Source organism: Pongo pygmaeus, chromosome 11, assembly GCF_028885625.2.
Source record: "Pongo pygmaeus isolate AG05252 chromosome 11, NHGRI_mPonPyg2-v2.0_pri, whole genome shotgun sequence".
Classification (NCBI taxonomy): Eukaryota; Metazoa; Chordata; class Mammalia; order Primates; family Hominidae; genus Pongo; species Pongo pygmaeus.
The window spans coordinates 1,247,550-1,256,768 of NC_072384.2; the positions used below are offsets into that span (position 1 = coordinate 1,247,550).

The following is a 9,219-nucleotide window of genomic DNA, read 5'->3' on the forward strand; positions in this document are numbered from 1 at the left end:
TTGTATACATTCTGCAGGTTTTTTTGGTAATCATCTTGAGAAATAAAGACTATATAAATCATCTTAAAGTTATGACAATATATAACAACTATATTTCAACTGAATGCAAAGTTGTACCTTTTCATACCCCCCTGTGTTATTAATATCACATATTATCTTTTCTTATTATCTATGAACACACATTTATGCAGATTTGTGCTGCATTTTTTAAACTCCATGGTAATATTTTGAAAGTTTTGTGCACCATCGTTATGATAGTAGAGATTTCTATACCTGTTTATATATTTATCTTTAATAGAGAGTTTTCTATTTTCATGTGCTTTTATGATGCTGGGCAGCATCATTTCATTTTTGGATGTGATAGACTTTCTTTAACATTTCCTTTAGGACTGTTCTAGTGGTTAGTAACACACTCAGCTTTTATTTATTTTGGAAAGGCTTTTTTTTTTTATTCCTGAAGTGAAATTATTCCAGTTGAAGGATTTTGTTTGGCAGTATTTCTTCTTGTTTAATTATCTTGTCATCTGGGGATTTCTCAGCTACTTTTTAAAAATAACGTCTTTATTACTTTTCTCCTATATTGTTTTTCTTAGACTCCTTTTATAAATACAATGGTCCACTTGATGGTGTGCAGTACGTCCCATATTTTTTCTCTATTCTATTTAAAATATTTGTTTTCATGACTCAATATTTACAACTACAATGTCATCAATTGTGTGATTTTTTCTGCTTTATTAGTCTGCTTTTGTGACTGTTGATTGAAATTTTAATATAGTTATTGTGTTCCTCAGATTCACAGTTTTTGTTGGTTTCTAAAAATCTTTTTATTGATATCTCATTTTCTTTATGTATCGCTTCTTCTAATATTATTTTGTTGTCTATGTTCTGTTTGTGTTCATTAAGCAGTTTTTTTCAAATTACATTTTATTGAAAACTTCACTCAATGCTAAATGTCCATCTTTACAATAAACATCTACAATAATGGTAACTCGCACTGAAACAAAGCAAACTTCTGATAGGCATTATTTTTCTGTTTGGGACAATTTTAAAGTTTTTCTTTTGTCACAAAAACAGGAATGTACCTAATGAAAGGCTCAAAACAGGCCATCTTTTTAAACAAAAAGGCAATGATTCACAAAAGTCTATGAATAGAACATGTAACTAATTGATGTAAATCTAATAGGATTTGTTAAAATCAGTCACATCCATTACATCTGAAGTGTTCTTGTATAAAATATGTGAAGAAAAGATTTTATCAGTGTCTTAAAAAGTGGGTTTGTTCATAGACAATCTGACAAGTTACCATTAAAAGTGTTTCCTGTGACATAAGGAAATGCAATATTATTTTTCTTGAACCCTTTTAGTGCAAGACTTTCCACTCAATAAAATAGCAGAGCATCTGAAACTGAGAAAATATATTTGATTACAAACAGCTTGTGAAAATTAATACTGCTTTATTTTTTATTTTTTTGCATTATCGGAGGCTTTTACTGAACTTACAACCAACTTGCCCGCTCAGTATGCGGTTCAGATGTGAGAGACATTTCTCTGTACAGGAGCCGGTACTGTCTTCAATCCTATGCGTGCAGATGTCTAACACAGGCAAACAGTTTACTCCACATTTTCTAGTAATGTGATCTTCCTATTAGCAAAAAGCGGTAACCAGTCCCTGTAGACTGAAGGGACTCAAGTCACAAGATGTGGATTTCCTCCTCATGGTTTTTATTTTGATGTTTGAAGTCTTGATGCAACATTCTGAGCAGGGTGTTCCGGACCTGCTGTGCCCAAGGGACTGATAAAGGAAAAGTTCTATTTATTCTTTGTGATTTGACGCACAGATGAAAAACTTAACACACAATAACGGAAGTTGGTGGTTAATAAATCACACCCTATTCTTTCAGAGCATCCGTAAACAGACGACATCTTCAGTTTTCTAACTCTTGTAGTTTTAACACTGCAACATCAATGATGCATAGGTCCAGAATCAGCTAAAAAGAGCGTCAGATTCTTTTTCTGTTAGTTCATCTATTTTTCACTGTCCTTGTTCCCAAGTGTATCAGAATGATTACCCTCCGGCATTCTCTACTATTTCTCGTTGGGGTGCTCTCGATTGTCCCCGTGATTGTGGGCTGGTTGGGAGAGGGCCCTTGGGAAGTATGTGCCGCTGTCGGGAGGTTGTGAGTCACCGGGATGCATCCAGGGATGATCCCTTCATTGGATGCAGGAAGTCCTCCTGGAGCCATGCCCACGATGACTGGATGAATTGCTTGCTGGTCTATTACTGACCAAAGCACAAATGTGACAAAGAATTGCTTGTTCACACAGTTTCTTAAGCTTCCTGGGATGCGACCTGTGATGGCTCAGCGGATCTCGGTGGCAGCTGCCTCCTTCATCTCCAGTGACGCCTGTTCGCTGTAGCAGGCAGAGTGAGGAGTGCAGATGATATTCGGGACATCTTCAATGGACCCTGAGCCAAGCTAAAGGGCTATGACTCATTCACGTCGAGGGCTGCCCCTCGTATCTTGCCCTCCTTGAGGGCCTGTGTTAAGGCTTTCTCATCTACCAGGCCACCACAGGCTGTGTTCACAATGAATGCTCCCTGCCTCATCTGCTTTCTGGTAAAGTCATTGATGAAGTGGTGTTTATGTTCGCTGAGACTGCTGTGCAAGGAGACGCAGTCTCTCTGATACAGCAATTCCTGCTGTGTGTAGACCCTCTGCACGCCCAGGAACAGCTCGATCCCATCCTGCAAGTAGGGGTAATAAAATATGACGCTGAATCCAAAGGCAGTGGCTGGAACTGCAAAAGCCTGCTGCGTGCGACTGTAGCCGATGAGGCCCAGCGTCTCCCCAGGAATAGGGGCCACTCCCGAGGCCGCCTCGCAGATCTGCTCCATGCTCTGAACCCGCTTGCCTTCCCACAGTGCCTTTTACAGCCATGTGTTCCTCTGGTGCATGTTGAGGATGTGGCAGATAGTGGAGTAGGCTGTCTCTTCCACGGCTGCGGACGAGATGTTGCACACAGAAATTCCGAGCTCGCCAGCAGCCTTGAGGTTCACTTTGTCGTAGCCGCTGCCAACCCTCACGATCACTCTCAGGGCCTTGAAATTTGCCAGGTCCTCCCTGGTGGGGGTGTTGGTGTGGTATATCATGGCGCCCACGACTTTGTTTAGAACCTTCTCGTGGATCTCCTGCGTGGACTGCACGTCACAGAAGGCCACAGTGGCCAGGTCCTTCAGGATGGGCATGTCCATAATGCAGTCGCGGCCGTCCAGCAGCGCCACCACAGGGCGGGGATGCAGGGGGTCTTTCATGACCTGGAGGCGAATTAATACACAAATTCTGTCCAATCGCTGTCTCTTAAGTTTGCGCTTATCCACAAATGTCATTCTTTAGGGAACTTTGCAATTCTCAGATCAAAAGTCAAAGCAGTCCTCTAAGAACTTAGGGGAACTCGGAGGCGTCTGCGGGCATGACACCACTATGAATCCAATATAAATTTGTTCAGAAAATCTATAGTTCACACGATGGGCTGTCCTTCTTTGTAAGGGAATACAGGTTCATTGGTTCAAAGCAATTTAAGTGATGAAACCTGTTTGCTTGCAACTCAGCCACCATCACACAATCAATCAAAGAATCTCACCACGACCCCAGGTCTGGAGCTCCTGGAATCCGCGAACGCTGGAAGTGGAGGCGGTTTCGGCCCGGTGCAGCCTGGTCCTTGCTCCTGCTCTGAGCCTGGGGCCACCAATGTGTCCGGCATGGTCTCCAGGCTCCTCCTTTCCCGGTGCCCCGCGGACCAGAGGAGTGCCCGTCTCATTAAGCGGCCTTGATAATTATTTTTATTTTTAAACTATATAATGCAAAAACAAAAACAACAACAAAAGAATAAACCTACAGATTTTGATCTTTCAAGATCAACAAAGATTTTTAAAGGTCAATATTTGTAGGTTTATTTTATTTCTTTAATTGGGACATGTTTTCTCTGTTTTCTGCCTTCTCTGTATGCCCTGCAATCTTTTGATGAGATTCAGAAATTTATAAAACAACTGTGTAACGTAGTATGTAAAAAGTTTCTTACTACAAGATAATACAGCAGTCAGTGAGGCTGAATATTCTGGTGCTTCATTAACAGGGTCTTCGATGTGTCTTCTCTGGCCTTGTGTGTGTATTTTTAAGGTAAAGATATTTTTCCCCTTATTTTCCAGACACGGTAGTCCTTTGCTTCCGCAGTTGATTGCAGTGTTTGTTTCTCTGAGGCTGTGATAGGCATTCATCTTCTTTTCTCAGCAGTCATAAGTTGTCATTCTTATTACTCTGCCATTTCCTTTAGCACTCCCTGTTGGGGGAGACAGAATCTAGTCACCAGAGGTAGCCCCAGAAGCCAAACCTTTGAACATAGGTTCCACTATTCTCATTGTATACTGAGGGAGATACTAAAAGTTGGACGTTTTCTCTTGAGCCCAATTTCTGGGAAAGAAGAAATGATGTGGTGAATGTAAGCCAGACCTGGTTGCCTTGTACAGCAAGCTTTTCCAACCCGACTTGTACTGTTATTTTTATGGCTGTGTTTTATTTTAGGCTTTTAGCAGCCTGCAACCATGGTTTTCAGGTTCTGTCTCTAGTGATAAGCAGAAAAGGGGGATGAGGAAAGGGCCTTGCTGGCTCAACCAGAAACAGAAACTAAGAACTCTTGGCTGTGGTCTCCCTTGGACGCCCCTGTTCCACAGTAAAGGAAATATCTTTGGAATGTAAAAAGAGAGAGAATAATAGGCATCACCCCAATAGGAAAGAATGAACAAATAACAAAGATGAGAGGTGCAAAGGCCAAGGAGAAAACCTTAAAAATGTGGTGCTGGAAGTTCTGCTTCAAAGAAATTGGTTCTGGAAAATCCTAGATTTACTTCTTTTGCTGCTACAGATGGAAATTTCCTACCTTATGCTGATTATGCTCCTAAATCTTCTAAGGCTTCTCCTGTTCCTCCAATAATATTCCAGGGCATTCACAGCGAGAGCCAAAGTTCTCCTCTTCTTTCTGTTATTCCCATGAAGGCCTTGTGGTCTGAGTGCTTTTCCATTGTTTTTTGGGATCTGAGGAAATCTGCACATTTTGCGAGACTTTTATTTAAAGCTGTTTTGTAAAATCTGTGCCTCACATCAGAAGTTTGTGAGAGTAAAAGTGCAGACCTTGGGTTTTGATTCACATATTTCAGAAACACCAAGGACACATGCTTCTGCTTCATGATTTTCAGTCCTGTGATTTCAAATGTGATCGTGTAAAAATATCGGAAAAAAAATTTATCAGAGCCCAAAGCACTTCAGCACATATGATAAAGTTGAATCTTCTATTTCACTTTATTCTTTTTTTCATCTCTGGTAATGTAGGTCAAAAAGTTTTCTTTTCTTTAGTAGAAACTAACTTAGAAATGTGAACTCTCTATGCCAAGCACCTCACTTGTGGAATAGTTTATTGTAACCACTCATTTCAAAGAATTTTTAAAGACCTTAATGCCATAAAAAAAACTTAGAAACTTGCCAAGAATAGAATAAATTCTTAATTGTTACTTTATTTCTTAATGAATTATTTTATTAATTAATCTTATATAAAGCTTAGTGGGACTGTGATCTGTACGTTTTCCCTGTCTTATTTTTATGTATGCCAAATTAGCGTATAATTTTAGCTTCAGGGGTTTCAGAATAGCACACTTGAATTTATGTGTTATATAGAAAGTGAATTAGATAGTATGCACATCACATTAAGAAAAGTTTTAGTTTGTGTCTAAATTCACTGCATAGAAAAACTTATCATTAGTGTTTCCATTTACTTTCCTCAACATTTATCTGAATGATAGTATAATTTATTTGTATTCGCTTATTGTATTGTGGTGTTCCACAGCACATTTTACAATATTCATGTTGTTCCCATATTTAAAAATGTAAGTCTTTTCTTTGTTTTTAAAAAAATAAATTATAAGCCAGTGCAGTGGCTCACGCCTGTAATCCCAGCATTTTAAGAGGCTGAGGTGGGTGGATCACGAGGTCAGGTGTTCAAGACCAGCCTGGCCAACATGGTGAAATCCCTTCTCTACTAAAAATACAAAAAATGTAGCCGGCCGGGCGCGGTGGCTCACACCTGTAATCCCAGCACGTTGGGAGGCCGAGACGGTCGGATCACAAGGTCAGGAGATCAAGACCATCCTGGCCAACATGGTGAAACCCCTTCTCTTCTAAAAATACAAAAAAATTAGCCGGGCGTGGTGATGGCTGCCTGTAGTCCCAGCTACTCGGGAGGCTGAGGCAGGAGAATGGCATGAAACTGGGAGGTGGAGGTTGTAGTGAGCCAAGGGCTCACCACTACACTCCAGCCTGGGTGACAGAGAGAGACTCTGTCTCAAAAAATAAAATAGAAGAAAATAAATTATAGCCTTTCCATTTGTATAAAATGAGGAGTAATATATAAAGAACATAATAAAAAATGTTTCTAATATCATTGAAATCTTTATTAAAACTTTCTTCTAAATGCTCTTTATGGGAGATTATAATGCATTTTTTGTGCAATTTTGTTACTCTAACCACATGCTAATAATTCAAAATCTGCTCTTTATAGGTGCCCAGTTTTGGTTGAACATTGCAGCTATCTACAAAGAGTCTTCTTCAGTTGTGTGCTTTGTTTATTCAGTATTTCACAGGTTAATGTTTATTTAATATTGTTTTCTAATATTTTATATTCCTGTATTTCCTTGTTAACATAGGCTGCCTTACATCATTTAATTGTGTTTTTAGATTCTGCGTATGTATTATAATTTTGTATGACTATATTCAACTGTATACACTTTCAAGGAGTGTAGAAAATAAGTCAAATATTGATCAACCATATGCCTATTGCCAACATAATTCTCTGTTCATTTGCCTGTATAAACATTACTCATACTTTATTTATGACTTGTGTATTTGTTTTATGAGTTGGTGGTCAACTAATTTTTTAATCGTCTCTGGGTGAGTAGTTGTGGAAATTGTCCTAATTTCCACTTCTATGAATTAATGAATCTATATTACTTTTGTGTGAAGGAAACACTTCTGTGATTTGCAGGTAATTTTTTTTTTTGACCTCTGAAATTTTTATTGGCCTCCTTCTCCCCAAAAGGACCTTGCTTCTGCTGGCTCAGCATCTCAAAACGTCAGCGTTGTTGGTCTCAGACAACACTTTGCCATGCACTATCCTGCGGGGGCGTTCTTTTGGATGGTTTTCAGGTATTTGTTGCTGTCCAGAGCATCACCAAGGGTGAAGTCCTCCCCGTCTTGTAGCAGGCGGCAGTAGGTGGCAATCTCAGTCTCCAGTTTGACCTTGATGTTCCACAGGGCTTCGTGCTCCTGGGCCTGGTTCCTCTCTCCCCGAGTGTGTGCCAGCTCTGACTCCAGGTGCAGCAGGATCCTGTTGAGCTGCTCCATTTGCATCTACCTCCCTCAGGCTGCTCTCCAAGCTGGCCTCCAGATTTCTCATCGAGTCCACGTCAATATCCAAGGACTCGACTGTACCTCTCAGCTCCCTGAACATGCTCTCAGCAGCTCCGATCTCAGCGGACTGCATGGTGACTACTGTGGTGCTCTCCTCAGTCTGCTGGCACCAGTACTTGTCCAGCTCCTCTCGGTTTCTCTCAGCCATCTCCTCATATTTGGCCTGGATGCCTGCCATGATCTTGCTAAGGTCCTGAGACTTGGGGACATCTACCTCCATGGTCAACCAAGAGCTGGAAATCAGGTCTTGTATACCTTTAACTTCCTCCTCATGGTTCTTCATGAAGAGCAGCTCTTCCTTGAGGGCCTCGATCTCTGATTCCAGCAGAGACTTAGTGACACTGGTGTTATCAGTGATGTCGCTCTCCACAGACTGGCACATGGTCAGCTCTGCCTCACACTTTAAGCTTATCAGCAGCAAAATAATCATTGTCAGTCTGCAGGACGATGCAGGCACTGTCTGCAGAGTTGGCAAAGATCTTTTTATTAGCCTAGTTCTCTGACTTTCTGACAGTAACAAACGATTTTGATTACTGTAGATTTTTAACATGTTTTGAAATCAGTAATTGTAATGCTTCCAAAAATTTTTATGTGGTCCCCTGAAATTCCATATACTTTGGGGAGTCACATTCTCTGTTTCTGTCAAAAATAATATTAAGAATTTCATAGGGATTGTATTAAATCTGGAGGTCACTTTGTGGATAATAGACAAGTTCAAAATATTAAGTTTTCTAACTCTTGAACAAAAGCATGTTGAAGAGTAAATTGTTTAATTTTCATGTATTTGTGAATTTTATGAATTTTCTTCTGTTATTGATTTTTAGCTTTAATCCATTTTGGTCAGAAATTATAGTCTGTAACCTTCAATTTTTTATTATACTTTAAGTGCTAGGGTACATGTACAGAAAGTACAGGTTTGTTACATAGGTATACATGTGCCATGTTGGTTTGCTGCACCCATCAACTCATCATTTACATTAAGTGTTTCTCCTAATGCTATCCCTTCAATAGCCCCGAACCAATAAACAGGCACTAGTGTTTGATGTTCCCTGCCCTGTGTCCATGTATTCTCAATGTTCAACTCCTACCTATGAGTGAGAACATGTAGTGTTTGGTTTTCTATCCTTGTGACAATTTGCTAAGAATGATGGTTTCCAGCTTCATCCATGTCCCTGTAAAAACGTGAACTCATCATTTTTTAAAGGCTGCGTAGTATTCCATGGTGTATGTACTCCACAATTTCTTAATCCAGTCTATCGTTGATGGATATTTGGGTTGGTTCCAAGACTTTGCCATTGTGAACAGTGCCACAATAAACATACGTGTGCATGTGTCTTTATAGTAGCATGATTTATAATCCTTTGAATATATACCCCGTAATGAGATTGCTGGGTCAAATGGTATTTCTTGTTGTAGATACTTGAGGAATTGCCACACTGTCTTCCACAGTGGTTGAACTAATTTACACCCCCACCCACAGTGTAAAAGCGTTTCTATTTTTCCACATCCTCTCCAGCCTCTGTTCTTTCCTGACATTTTAATGATTCCCATTCTAACTGACGTAAGATGGTATCTCATTGTGGTTTTCATTTGCATTTCTCTGATTACCAGTGATGATGAGCAATTTTTCATATGTCTGTTGGTTATATAAATGTCTTCTTTTGAGAAGTGTCTGTTCATATCCTTTGCCCACTTTTTGATGGGA

General features: G+C 39.9%; 1 pseudogene; it reads right to left on the minus strand.

The window, feature by feature from the left end:
- Positions 1 to 2,085: 2,085 nt before the first annotated feature.
- Positions 2,086 to 3,388, minus strand: LOC129026142 (C-terminal-binding protein 2-like; annotated as a pseudogene).
- Positions 3,389 to 9,219: the final 5,831 nt, after the last annotated feature.